The 14,801-nt window shown below is 48.2% G+C and overlaps 1 protein-coding gene across 8 annotated transcripts in view; it reads right to left on the bottom strand.

The window, feature by feature from the left end:
* SIPA1L3 (signal induced proliferation associated 1 like 3) overlaps positions 1 to 14,801 on the bottom strand; it is a 239,418-nt gene that overhangs the window by 121,750 nt on the left and 102,867 nt on the right. The window lies entirely within an intron of this gene.

Raw genomic sequence — 14,801 nt, forward strand, 5'->3', positions numbered from 1 at the left:
CAGCGCCCAGCGCAGGTGATCACCGGGAACACTGGCTTGTGCAACCTCGGGCAAGTTACTTAACTCTCTGCCTTTCTCTCCTCATAGGATTGCTGTGAGAATCCAAGAAGTGAATCTATGTGAAGCGTGAAGTACTTGAAACGGGCCTGCTTTACGAGCAGGGCCCAGTTAACGTTAGCAATCCTCGTCATCTCTGACTGGGGGCTCTCTTGGATGACTGACCGCCTACACTTTTATTTTACCCCCACACTGCTGTTTAACTCCCAGGTCTACAGAGCTGGCACCCTGCCCCTCCCCCGGCTTCCCTCACCCTCCCAAAGTCAGCAGCTCTAGGAGAATGTGCAGTATACCTCTCACCCCACGAGCCTAGCCCCTGGCTGGTGCACAACTGCCCGCTAAATGCCAGCTGGCATTGCTCAGTGCTGGGACGTTCCTCTGCCTCTCTCCTGGCCCGAGACATTGGCGCCTCAGCCGGGCTCCCTGCATCCCACCACCCAGGACTCTGCAGGCAAGCAGAGCCACCCTGCCTACAGGCACAGGGTTCTCAGGAGGGTTTTCATTAGGTCACGGCACAACCCAGGCCTCTGACAGAACAAAAGGGAGTGTCTTGTGAGCACAGGGCGGGGGAAGTTTGGAAAGGATTCCTCCAGCAAAGGAAGAAAATGTAACCATGGGCAAATGGCCTTGAGCCTCTCAAGGGAGGCCTGTCCCAGGCAGCAGGAACTAGCACCAGGCAGGCAATGCCCAAAGAGCTGCCTCAAGGGACCCCAGTGTCCAGGATGGTGCAGATCACTAAGCAACATACCCCTGACCGGGTCATTTAGACACTCTGGTTTTTGCAACCATTAAATGGGTATCAACTTCTCTGATTGACCCATTGCCGGTCCCGCTCTGAATCACAGGGAACTACATTTCCCAGGATTCCTGGTTAAGTTCAGCCAATGGGCGTGCTTCTCCTTCTCAACCTCCACCTTGGACAGAGTCTCAGACACTTCCACTGCCCTGGGTTCCAGTAATGCCACCTCCCCCTTGTGTCCCTCCAGCTCTGGTTCTAGTCTCAGGACTGCCTCCCTGTCCCTGTTTTGTTCCTCTATTCCTCCATCACTCATTAACACAAGATCTCTGTGTTGAATTCCTTCTGCCTGAAATACTTAGAGTAATCCCTAGAAATACCTTGATTCTGTTTTCTTGACAGATACACCTGTCTTGCTTGCATTTTAGGGGCATCTGAGACTGAGGGGGAGAAGACGCAGCTGGAAAGTGAAAAGCCCCACACAAACGAAGGATTATTTTATGGAAATCTCCTCCTCTCTTCCATAAGGCACAGGAACATTGTGAGCATGGAGTTTAAACCCCTCCCAAACGAAATGATCCGATGTTTGGGAACTGCTTCAAAATAATCCAAAGGCAAGGGGTTGGAGGAAGCATGCTTGGCGGGGTGCCAGTAACTACAGGGCTCTAGTGACAGGTCTGCACCTGTGGGCTCTGCGTGCTCTTCTTTCTACCTCTGTAAATGTTTGAAATTTTCCATTATTAAAACAAAACCAACAGGCAAGAAAAAACAGGTCCCCATTCTGTTGGCGGGGGTACTAACTGGCAGAAACTCCTTTGAAGGCAATTTGTCAGTTAATTAAATTGAAACCATGTACATCTGTGGACCCAGTGATTCCAACACCAAGTGCAAATGGGAATATACCACTTAGCAGGTGCCAGCACTTTGTACACGTTATATATCATATGTTCATAAAGCCTAGTGAGGTAGACACAGTGTACTGTCTCCATTTTATGGATGAAGAAACCAAGGCACAGAATGTCAAGGTCAGATGTTGAAGCCCTAACCCCAGTACCCCGGAATGTGACTGTATTTGGAGATGAGGCCTTTATAGGGGTAAATTAAAAGGAGACCATTAGGGTGTGTCCTAATCCAATCTGACTGATGTCCTTGTAAGATGCGATCAGGACACAGACAAGACATGTGGGGCCCACGTGTGCACAGAGGAACAAGAGCAATAGGGCAGATGCCTTCCAGCCAAGGAGAGAGGCTTCAGAGGAAACCAACCTGGATGGCACCGTGGTCTTAGACGGGAGATCTCAGAACCGGAGAGCCTAAGTTTCTGTTGTTTCAACCACCCAGTCTGCGACACTGTGTTAGGACGGCAACAGCAAAGGGTAGGTCACAGAGCCAGTCAGTGCTGGAACCAAGACGTAGGCCCAGGGCATCTGGGTCCAGGGTTCACACCCTTAACAGCACGGCTGACACAGCAAACTGTTCACAATCATTATTTTATCTCCCAGGACTAAGACTGGAGGGGGGTGCCAGGAAAGAAGGAGCAACATTTTCAATGTTGACCTCATACACCTCTATAATGTTGAACTTTTTTAAAATTCAAATACCATGTTTTTAAACATTAAAAATACAATCACATACCTGGAAGTGAATAGATACCAGCTGCCCAAATGTGGGACAGAGGAGTATATCCAGGCCTGATTTGTCTTTGTACAAGTTTCACTATAATCTCTCTCATGCTCCCTAAGAAGCCAGCAGAGAGAAGCCAGAAATGCCTCCATAGGCAGACAATCTGATGTGAATTAAAAGAAGAGAGAGGGTAATGGGGCACCTGGAAGGCTCAGTCAGTTGAGCATCTTACTCTTGATTTCAGCTCAGGTCATGATGCCAGGGTCCTGGGATTGAGCCCCGAGTCGGGAAATCTTGAGAGAGAATCTTAAGAGAGAATCTTAGGCTCCACCCTGATATTACGAAGCCTCCTTAAGATCCTCTTTCTCTTGGGGCGCCTGGGGGGCTCAGTCGGTTGAGTGTCTGACTTTGGCTCAGGTCATGATCCCACAGTGGAGCCCCGCGTTGGGTTCTGTGCTGACAGCTCAGAGCCTGGAGCCTGCTTTGGATTCTGTCTCCCTCTCACTCTGCCCCTCCCCTGCCCATGTTCTGTTCTGTCACTCAAAAATGAATAAACATTTAAAAAAATTTAAAAATAAAAAGATTCTCTCTCTCTCTCTCCCCCTCTGCTCCTCTTCCCTGCTCGTGTGCGTCCTCTCGCGAAAATGAAAATAAGTAAATAAATAAAAAAGAAAAGATAGGGTAAAAGAGAGAGTAAAATATTTGAATGTTTAGAAACTTTACAACACTCAATAATGATGACAGTGATACTAACTACTGACATTTTCATATCACATATATGCTTGATACCGTCCAAAATGCTTTATATATATTATCTCATTAAATCTGCAGTATACCTTAGGATATAGATACCACTATCATTTCCATTTTCTATTTAAGGAAACTCAGGCTCAGAGAGGTTAAGTAACTTGCCAGGTTAGATGGCAGGCTCAGGATTTGAACCCAAGCCTGGCTTGGGCTCCAGAGTTTGCCCCTAATGACCATGCCCTCCACCTTCCTTCATCTCTGAATAGGCCACTCATGCTAAGGGAAGCCTATATCAGGGTACAGGTGCAGGAGGGGGCAGGAGGTAACACTCAGCCAGACCAGTAATAAGCGCACTGAAACCTGAGACCCCAACTTCATTGGCTGGCACAAATTAGGAGGCAGAATAAAAGCAAACGATGACAAGTCAACGGGAGAGCTGGACTCTCCTGTACTCTGGGGAGAGTGTGGGCCAGAGCAGCCTCATGGAGGCTGGCCATTCCTGGGGGAAGAGAGATGCTTGTCTGTCTGTCTCCTGCCATAACACAACTCCTGGATATAAGCCCCAGGGACTCAGAAGGACACACGTATGTGGGTATTCACGGAATGCTGTCTGCTGGGGGTGACCTGGGTGCCAAGACGGGGGACTGGAAATGTCAGGGGTCACGGATATACATCACATTATGGCTGTTCAGAGGGCAAACAAACACACAGGAGCACACAGTGACATGGCTAATCTCAAAAACATGCTGTTAGGTGAAAACCGGAAGAAATGATATACGGAGCCCAAAACCATTTCTGGAAGCTCTTATTCAAATCTCAGTATATCTTTTTGCAAGGATATGTACATAGCTATAGACCACACCACTCACACCTCAGGGTGGGGAAGGAATGGAAGGAAAAAGAGAGAATGAAGGAAAAAGTAAGAAAAACTTACCCACGGGGAAAGGAGGCAACACACAGTTTTTGCCAAAAGACAAGTAGTCTATGGGAGACAAACTCTACGTGCCCCCCATTTGTGGGGTTATGTGAGTGTGGAAGGGGAGGCAGAAGGCACAAACTGGACACAAATCACTGTACTTCTTCAAAAGAAAACCAGGGGCACCTGCGTGGCTCAGTCGGTTAAACGTTTGACTCTTATCTCAGTGCAGGTCATGATCTCACGGTTCGTGAGTTCGAGTCCCGCATCGGGCACTCTGTTGTCAGCGAATAGCCTGCTTCAGATCCTTTGTCCCCCTCCCCTCTCTGCCCACCCCCACCCCTCTTGCTCTTTCAAAAATAAACACTAAAAAAAGAAAATCATACTTCTGTGTTCTTAAATGCCACAAACTGTTGGGCCTGACAGTTTTTTAATTTAGTGAGCCTCGGTCAGGGAGGAGTCTGGAGGCCTTTCCCAGCTGTGGCCAGGTGTTTGACTGTCTACTCAGTACCCACTTCCCTCTTCTCCTGGATAATGGGCCCCAACTGGTTATAGGCAATCAAGGTATGTCATTCCTCTGGTGATGTGATTGGCCTGGCAAGGGTGGGGGTACATGACCTAAGCTGGACCAATCACGGACTAAAGGGAGTATTTATAATCCACAAAGGATGCTTTTTTCTTCTCTCTCTCCTAATGTCTGTGGACAAGAAAGCTAGTAGCCCTGTCACTGGCAGCCATTTTGGGACAAAGAGGTACATCTATATCTGTATCTAGATATATCTATATATCTCTATCTATCTATATCTCCATACTAAGGTAAGGCTAACGCTGAGAACCTGAGTCCTTGATGACAGATATTTGAACTACTGATCCCACCCACCAGAGAGCCACTGCCCGATGGACATCTAAGACACATTAAACTTCTTTGCTATTTAGCCAAATGATGCCGGGGGTTTGTTACCTGCATCTAAATGCATCCTAACGGAGACCCAAAGACTAGGCAGCCGTTTTCTGACTGTTAACAAGGAGAAATCTCTGTAAGAGGACAATGGGGCATCAGAGACACCCTGAATCCCAACATAAGGAGATTATGTACAGGTCTCAAGCTGCATGTCCCCTGCCCGCCCAGATGGCACCACGCATGTGATGCCGCAGAAACAGCCAGCTGCGCTGTCCTTTGTGCACAAGGGCTCAAGAACCTCCCACAGAGGGTTACTTCCCTCATTCATCACAAGAGCCGAGCTGAGCTGCAGCAAGTTTCCTGTATTCTATTTCTCCTGAGAACAGCAGGCGGTTAATCCCCAGCTGGCTGGGGACGAGGATGAGAGAGGACAAGAAAGCCCAGCCTGGCTCTCCCGCAGCGGCTCTGTTCCTGAATCAAAGGTCGCACTTCTGGATCTGGGCTGCCCTAAGATCTGACCTCCGTGGGGCTCTCTGCAACAGCACGTGGCCGGAGGCCCTCAGGAGGAGCCCTCCCCAGCTGCCGTGTACCACCGGCCCATCAGAATCGGGGAAAGGCCGGGGTGAGAATACTGGGAAACCAAAGGAACCTGAGCTCCGGAGTCTGTCTGTGCCGGGTGCCAATCGCTGCTCTGCCACCAGGGACGTGTGATCTCCCTTGAGCTGCCTCATCATTAAATGCGAGAAGTACCCATCTCACAGAATTGTTGTGCTGGTAAAATGAATTAACACGTGTCAAGTGTTTAGCATGGAGCCTGGCACAGAGAAAAGGCTTCATAAATATGAACTATGGGGCACCTGGGTGGCTTAGCTGGTTAAGTGTCCAACTCTTGGTTTTAGCTCAGGTCATGATCTCATGGTTCGTGAGTTTGAGCCCCGAGTCGGGCTCTGTGCTGACACTGTGGTGCCTGCTTGGGATTGTCTTTCTCTCCCTCTCTCTGCCCCACCCTTAACTCACTCTGTCTCTCTCTCAAAAAAAAAAAAAAAAAAAACGTAAAAAAATATGAACTATTTTATCATCCTTATTTGATGGAATATATTTAATTACTGAAGTTTAATTGCATACATGTACCTGTTTTGAATGTACAGGTTAATGAACTTTGACACATGTCTATACTTGTGTAACCCACACCCCAAACAAGACACAGAGCCTGGCCGATGACACGTATCAACTGAGTACTTTGTTCCCTCCCCTAGAGTTCCCCATCTCTGGGGGCTGGGGGGGGGGGTGAGGAGACCACAGGGACATGTATTCTTAGGGAATTATGGTGGCCCAGGGGTTATTATAAAGCCATTTGTCCCACATGAATGAGGAGGCTGGAGCCAGGACCTCTTCCTTGTACACAAAGCCCCTTTCCAGACTTGGGTGGCCAAACACAGGAGTTAGGACCTAACTCCCTGCAAGTTAGGGTCCGGCAGTCGTCCCTGCTCCTCTCCCTGGGAGGCTGGGCAACTGCACCCCTAAAAGGCTCTCCAGCAGGTTCACTTGTCCCCACATTCAGGTCCCCTTCTTGCAGCTCCCACTTACCAGATTCTTTCACCCCAATCTTTCCTGCAGAAATGTGGATTTGGCCAGGTCCCTCCCCTGCCTGAACCCCTTCCAGACCTGACCTCGGGATAAACTCTCAACTCCCTGGTCTAGGAGGCCCTGTGCTGTGCTCTGCCCTGCCCCTACCCTAGCCTCTCTGGCCACAGCCACCCTCTGCTCCCCCTTTGTCTCTCCTCCAGTCTCTCTGGCAACTTTTTTAAAACATAATTTTTTATTGAGATCATTGTAGACTCACATATACTTGTAAGATACTGAGAGATACCACATACAGGCACACATCAGAGATGCTGTGGGTTCAGTTCCAGACTACCGCAATAAAGTAAGTATTGCAATAAAGTGAGTCAAATGAATTTTTGTATCCCCAGTGTGTATAAAAGTTATGTTTACACTATAGTATAGTTTACTAAGCGTGCAATAGCATCTCTTAAAAAAAAACCCACAATAACGTATATACCTTAATTTTAAAATACTTAAAAATTTTTTTAAATGTTTATTATTTGAGAGAGAGAGAGACAGAGACAGAGACAGAGAGACAGAGAGCAAGCAGGGGAGGGGCAGAGAGAGAGGGAGACACAGAATTGGAAGCAGGCTCCAGGCTCTGAGCCGCCAGCACAGAGCCTGACACGGGGCTCGAACCCACAGACTGTGAGATCATGACCTGAGTTGAAGTCGGCCACCCAACCGACTGAGCCACCCAGGCGCCCCAAAAATACTTTTTATTGGAGTGACTGAGTGGCTCAGTCAGTTAAGCATCTGACTCTTGATTTCAGCTCAGGTTATGATCTCAGGGTCCTGGGACTGAGCCCCGCGTTGGGCTCCACACTGAGCGTGGAGACTGCTTGGAATTCTTCTCTCTCCCTTTCTCTATGCCCCTCTCCTGACCACATACACACTCTCTCAAAATAAATAAATAAACACCTAAAAATCCTTTATTGATGAAAAATGCTGACCACCAACTCTGAGTTTTCAGTGAGTGGTAATCTTTTTGCTGGTGGAGGGTCTTGCCTCCATGTCGAGGGCTGCTGACTGATCAGGGTGGTGGTTGCTGTAAGTTGGGGTGGCTGTGGCAATTTTGAAAAATAAGACAACAGAGAAGTTGGCCACACTGATTGATTCTTCCTTTCATGAATGATTACTGTGTAGCATGTGATGCTGTTTCACGCATTTTACCCACAGGAGAACTGCTTTTAAAATTTTTTTTTTTCAACGTTTATTTATTTTTGGGACAGAGAGAGACAGAGCATGAACGGGCGAGGGGCAGAGAGAGAGGGAGACACAGAATCGGAAACAGGCTCCAGGCTCTGAGCCATCAGCCCAGAGCCGGACGTGGGGCTCGAACTCACGGACCGCGAGATCGCGACCTGGCTGAAGTTGGACGCTTAACCGACTGCGCCACCCAGGCGCCCCAGGAGAACTGCTTTTAAAAAAAGACAATCTTTTCAAAGCCTGCTGCTGCTTTATCAACCAAGTCTATGTAACATTCTAAATCCTTTGTTTTCATTTCAACAATCTTCACAGCATCTTCACCTGGAGTAGACTCCATCCCGAGAAACCTCTTCCTTTCTTCATCATAAGAAGTTGCTGCTCATCCATTAAAGTTTCATCATGAGATCGCAGCAATTCAGTCCCATCACCAGGCTCCCCTTCTAATCCGAGTTCTCTTGCTGTTTCCACCACATCCGCAGTGACTTCCTCCACCGAAGTCTTGGATCTCTCAAATTCATCCATGAGGGTGGGAATCAACGTCTTCAAACTCCTGTTCATGTTGATATTTTGACCTCTTCCCATGAATCACGAAGGTTCTAACTTCATCTAGAATGGTGGATCCTTTTCAGAAGGTTTTCAAATTACTTTGCTCAGAGGAATCACTTCGTACGGCAGCTAGAATCTACCAAAATGTATTTCTCAAATATTAAGACCTGAAAGTTGAAATGACTCTTTGGTCCGTGGGCTGCAGAATGGACATTGTGTCAGCAGGCGTGAAAACAGCATGAATCTCCTGTCCACCTCCATCAGAGCTACTGGGTGACCAGGTGCATTGTCAGTGAGCAGTAATATTCTGAAAAGAATCTTTTTTTCTGAGCAGTAGGCCTCAGCAGTGGGCCTAAAATATTCTGTAAACCATGTTGTAAACAGATGCGCTGTCATCCAGGCTTTGTTGTTCCATTAGAGGACAGAGTAGATAGATGGAGCATTAATTCTTTTTTTCTTTAATGTTTATTATTTCTGAGGGGGGCAGGAGGAGAGGTAGGAGGAGGGGCAGAGAGAGAGGGGGACAGAGAATCCAAAGCAGGCTCCACCCTGACAGCAGCAGGCCCGATGTGGGGCTCGAACTCATGATCTGAGCTGAAGTTGGATGCCCAACCAACTGAGCCACCCAGGTGCCCCGAGGAAGCATAATTCTTAGGGGCCCTAGGATCTTCAGTGTGATCACTGAGCACTGGCTTCAACTTAAAGTCACCAGCTGCATTACTCCTAACTAGAAAGTCAGTCTGTCCTTTGAAGCTTAGTGGCCAGGCATTGACTTCTCTCTAGCCGTGGAAGTCCTACATGGCATGTGCATAATCCCATTTGGGACTGAGTTTGTGCTCAGCACAATTTCCCCGGGTTCATCCACACTGGTGCATGGTACCAAGAGTATGTGCAACCATTCAGCCGCTGAAGGACTTCGAGGCTGCCTCCAGCTTTTGACTGTTGCTGTGAACAACTGTGTATAGGTTTCTGTGTGGACATTAGTCTTGTTTCTCAGGGACAGATAACCACCCAAGAGTGCAACGGTTGGGTCATGTCGCAGTTATAGATTTAATTTTTAAGACACTGCCAACCTGTATTGGCAAGCGGCTGTACCACTGACATTCCCGTGCGTGGAGTTATGAGAGATCCAGTATCTCCACATCCTTTTCACTGGCAACTTTGGTTCGTTCCTTCAACCGATACTGCCTGAGAAGCTCCCGTGTGCCTGGTACTATCCCAGATACTATTTTGGGTTTACAGTAACAAATAAGACACATCATTTGTATCATCAATCGTACATGCTAAAGGGTGTAGACAGGTGACGCACAAGTCAACAAACTGATTCTGGTAAGTGCTAAGGAGAAAATAAACAGGGTGATGTGGTAAGGAGAGCGTGTGCAGTGTCAGGGGAGTGGGCAGGCAGTCACAGAACAGTGATTATGAAGCCTGACGGCCTGGGTTTGAGTCCTGCTCTGCCACGTTCTAGCTGTATGGCTCAGACAAGTGACCTGGCTTACCTGTGCCTCAGTTTCCTCATCTATAAAACCGACAGTACCTACTTCATAGGGCTGTGGGAAGGATTAAATTAATCAATACCTGTGACACACTTAACAGCAAGGACCAGGCCTGGGTGGGGAACCCATCTGTTTAAGAGCCTCTAGAAGAGTCTGTCAACTATGTGGGTGGCACAGCTCCGGAGCCCAGGCTGTAAGCTTTGTGGGTTTCCTGAGACACGATGTATCCAACTGCTCTGAAGGGAGGCCTCCTCCCCCTGAGGTCACAGCCCTCCTTGCTTTGGGAGCAGGCAGCCATGGGCAAGCAGAGGAAGGACAGCAGGGCCCTCCACTCACCCAGCAACCAGCAGAGGTCACTCCGCAGAGGAGCTGCTCAGGATACCTGAGCCTCTCCACACCCCAGGAATCTGACACGATTCCCAGGCTGGAAGGTGGGGGGGGGGGGAGGGGGTGGAACGACAAAGGGGAGGTGGGCAGACTCACCTGGGTCCACCCTGAGGGGCTGGGGCACTGATATAGGGCCTCCAAAAACAAATGGCCCACAAAATAGCTATTTCCTGTGCAGTGATGAGGAGACACAGGTCATCTGGAAACTCCCCTCCCCCTCCTGTCCCACCTCTTTCCGGGGCCTGGCCCAGGAGAGGGAACTGAGACAACATATTGGTTGGCATCTGACAAAATAAACAGGGAACCGGGGAGGGAGGGTACAGTCGGTAGCTCCAGGTGTGGGGCGAAACGAGGCAATCTTTGCGGGGAGCAGGCTGGTCTCTTTTCTGAGACGAAGGGATCACAGGTCAGCAATGCCCAGAGACTTTCTGAGACAGAGGCGGTGCTGCTGTGATCCGCGATGCGGCGCCCCCACCCCCACCCCCGGTGGCCCGGCAGGCATGGATGACAAGCCGCGTCTTTCCTGAGGATCCTTGAGCCTGGACCAGGGCACCTTCTCCTTTCAACCCTGCACACTGAGTGGCAGAAGACAGCACGCTTCAGGGTGCTGCATGCTGGGCGAGGGCTGGAGCGTCTGACCCTGACCCTGGCTTGAGCAGGCGTGACAAACGGTCCTCGAGGAAGGAGTCAGGACACCAAGACTTGAAAGTACACACAGGAGTGAAGAAACCAAACGAAACCAAACCAGATAGTATGACTGCTCTCCTTAAAACCCTTCTGTGGCTCCCAGGGGCTGTGGGAAGAAAGTCCAAATCTCTATCACTGGGCCCCACATGTTGGGCCTGCTGACTCGACCCCTGCCCCACCCCAGGACACACCGGCCTGGGTCCCTCCAACATACTTCAGCTGTGCACCATCTCAGGGCCTCTTTACAGGCTATTCTCTCTGCTTCAAAACACCCCGCCCCTGGGTGAGTTCCTATTTATCCTCGGGGGTCACTTCTTCAGAAAAGTCTTCTCGGACCCTCCCATCCCCACCCGAGCCTCGAATAAGACCTTCACCTCCCACCCTGCTATTCTCTCAAGACACCTTGGCTTTTCCTTAGAGTTTACTTGCCACTTAAATTATGTGGTTATTTGAGTGATTATTTGATATCTATCTCTCCTACCAGAGAGGGAGTGCCATGAAGTCAGAATAATGGTATTACTTTTAACAACAGCTCTGTGAGGTCAATACTATTATTATCCCATTTACAGATGGGGAAGCCATGTCAGTCCCGCCACGGGACCAGGCACTTAGTAAATGGTTAGTTTGGGGACCACCCGGATGTCCGGGTTTCATTCCCGATTATTCCTTCCCCCTAAAACCCATGGTGGGAAGAGGGAAGATACCCAGAGGAGCCAGAAGCCCAGGTCCAGAAGACACATTTTTGTCACATTCTGGAGTGACAGCCTCTGATTGCAGGGGCTCCTTCAAGTTCTAATCCCTCCTCCATAGAAGACCTTGTGCAGCTACTGTGCGTCAGACGTGGTGGTCTCAGCACTAGCGACAGAGCAACAAAGAGAACACGCGGGGCCGTACATTCACACAGCTCATGTCTGCTGCGAAGGTGGGCGCAAGGCCCTGTCTTGGAAAAAGATCGGGAGGTAGGGTAGAGCAGGAGGAACACACGGGTGGGACATCAAACTATTCTGTATTATCTTTAAGGCTGGATCCATTTCATACCTTTGTGAGATCAATTTTCTGTAAACTTGAAACTGTTCTAAAAACAAACACACGGCGCGCCTGGGTGGCTCAGTCAGTTGAGCGTCCAACTTCAGCTCAGGTCATGATCTCGGGGTTCGTGGGTTCGGGCCCCATGTCTGGCTCTGTGCTGACAGCTCGGAGCCGGGAGCCTGCTTCAGAATTCAATGTCTCCCTCTCTCTCTGCCCCTCCCTTGCTCATGCTCTGTCTCTGTCTCTCAAAAATGAATAAAACAAATAAATAAAAACAAACCCAAAAGCTCTTTCTTGAACCTGCGCCCATCAACCATTTGTCTGTCATGTCCCCAGCTTTCAAGGCTGTTTCCAGGCTCCGTGCTCTCTGGGTCTCTCCCTCCTCCAGATACCTCCTTCTCAGCCTCTGACTCTTGGACAGCTTTTCTCTTCTCTATCAACACCCATCCTTCGGTGATCTCATCTGGTCTCCTGGCTTTAAATACTGTCTCTTTGCTGAGGGCTCCTACATTTCCTTCGGCAGCAGAGACCTTTCCCTTCAACTCCAGACCAGGATACCGACTGCTTCCCAGCCAGCCCGGGCAGCTGCCTACGTTTAACAGACCCAAAGGTGCATTCCTGATTCTTTACACCACCTTCGCTTTCTCCTTGCAAACCTCCGCTCAGGTGGTCCCCAACTCAATGTCTTCCTGGTGGTGAGGACAAAACCTTAGTGCCGTCTTTCGCCGGCCGCTCTCTCATCCTACACCTAGTCCGTTCATACTTACGGTTGGCCCCACCTTGAAAACATGAGGACCTGCCTACATCCCCGCATAGTGTCTCCTGCCCGGACCATGGACTTATTAGCAGGAACTTCCTCCCTAGTTTCCTGGCTCCCACTCCTGCTCCCACACACAGCCAGAGGGACTCTGATAACATGACTCAGATCACGTCCATTCTGTGTTCAGAACCCTCCCACTATACATTTAGGACAAAGCCTCAGTCCCTACAAGGCTTTGCATTAATTCTCTGACCTCATTTCCTCCTGTATCGTCTTTTATTTTAGCCATCGAGGTGGGTGTGGAATGTTATCTCACTATGGTTATCATTTGCGTTTCCAAGATGATGATTAAGGAAGATGAGGCAATGCACTTTAAATAATAATAAATGGGTACCATTTACATGGCATTTATTATGTGCTAGGCATTATGCTAAGTGCTTTCATACCTCATGAATCCTTTCCAAACCTCTTAGGCTAGATGTGTTTTGGAATTCTGGATAATTTGGATTATTTATTTATTTTAATGTTTGTTTATTTTTGAGAGAGAGAGAGAGAGAGAGAGAGAGCTGGAGAGGGGCAGAGAGAGAGGGGGACACAGAATCAGAAGCGGGCTCCAGGCTCTGAGCTGTCAGCACAGAGCCCGATGCAGGGCTCGCCCCGAACTCACGAACCTTGAGATCAGGACCTGAAGTCAGACGCTTAACGGAATGACCCATCCAGGTGCCCCTGGATAATTTGGATAGTCTGTTTCAATCATGTTCCACCTGGGATCATGGATCTGTATTTTAAATCCCTGACTCTCCACAAACCATTTTATGAGGTAGGTAGTATTACTACCTCTAGTTTATAGATGGGGAAGCTGAGGCACAGGAAGGTAAGTGCTTTAGCCATAGGCACACAGGTGGAACTGGAGGGCTGGGGTTCCAGCACAGGCCATTTTTACTACTGTCATCTATACCAGTTCTTAGGGTAGCTGACTGGAAATTAATCAATGCTGAATGAGTGGATGAATAAATGAATGAATGAGATTAAGCTGGGAAAGTCGGAGAGCTCGGGCTCTCCAACTATACTGCTCGTGGCAGGAAAGTCCAACACCACTGAGCTAATTCTGTGTATTTAACCTAATTAATTTACTTTGATTACAAGAACTGCCCAAGTATAAAGCAAGATTTCCCCCCAAAAATGATGCTCAGAAATAAGAATTGTCTTTCAGAGTTTTCGTACTATCTTATTTTAAACAAAGTGATATTTGGGAAAGACACATTAGCACCTAAAGACTTAGATGATGCTGGTCTGGATAACGATAAAAAGGCAGCATATGTTATAATAGATTTAGAAAACATTCTCAAGGGCTCAACATCACAATCCCAAGTGTTGTGAGTCACTTAAACAGGTCCTTTAAATATTCTTTCAAAAAAGAATAGGGGCAAATAATTGTAAGCAAATCCACTTATTCTAAACAAAATACTGGATGTAAAAGTCTTATGATACAGAGAGTGGCATTAAACTAGAATTTTGAAAATGGAAAGAAAAAAGTGTGTGTAAGGCAACCTGTCTTGAAGCAAAGTGCCGCTGTGGGGGTGAAATTTAATTTCCCTAAATTGACATTTTTAATTCATATTGGGATGATTAGTCTGACTCAAAAACAAGTACTTATGTAATCACTTTTATGTATTCACATTTATTCATTCACCCATTTTCAGTAACTGTCCTTAAAAAATATATTTTCTTTTTAAATGTAACATAGCAAGTTAGTGCCTATACTTCAGAAATTACCCATACACAACTAAAAGGAAAATTAATTGGAAAAAAAAACAAAACCTGACTGATATATATGACTGGGTTCTTGAGGCTTGGGATACAGTTTCCGATGAAAACATCATACGTAGGTTCAAGAAGTGCCACAATAGGGATGCTCGGGTGGCTCAGTTGGGTAAGTGTCCGACTCCAGCTCAGGTCTGTGGGTTCGAGCACCACGTCGGGCTCTGTGCTGACAGCTCGGAGCCTGGAGCCTGCTTCAGATTCTGTCTCTGTCTCTGTCTCTGTCTCTCTCTCTCTCTCTCCCTCCCTCTGTCCCTTCCCCGCTCACGCTCTGTCTCTGT

The sequence above is a fragment of the Felis catus genome, chromosome E2 (assembly GCF_018350175.1).
Source record: "Felis catus isolate Fca126 chromosome E2, F.catus_Fca126_mat1.0, whole genome shotgun sequence".
Taxonomy (NCBI): domain Eukaryota; kingdom Metazoa; phylum Chordata; class Mammalia; order Carnivora; family Felidae; genus Felis; species Felis catus.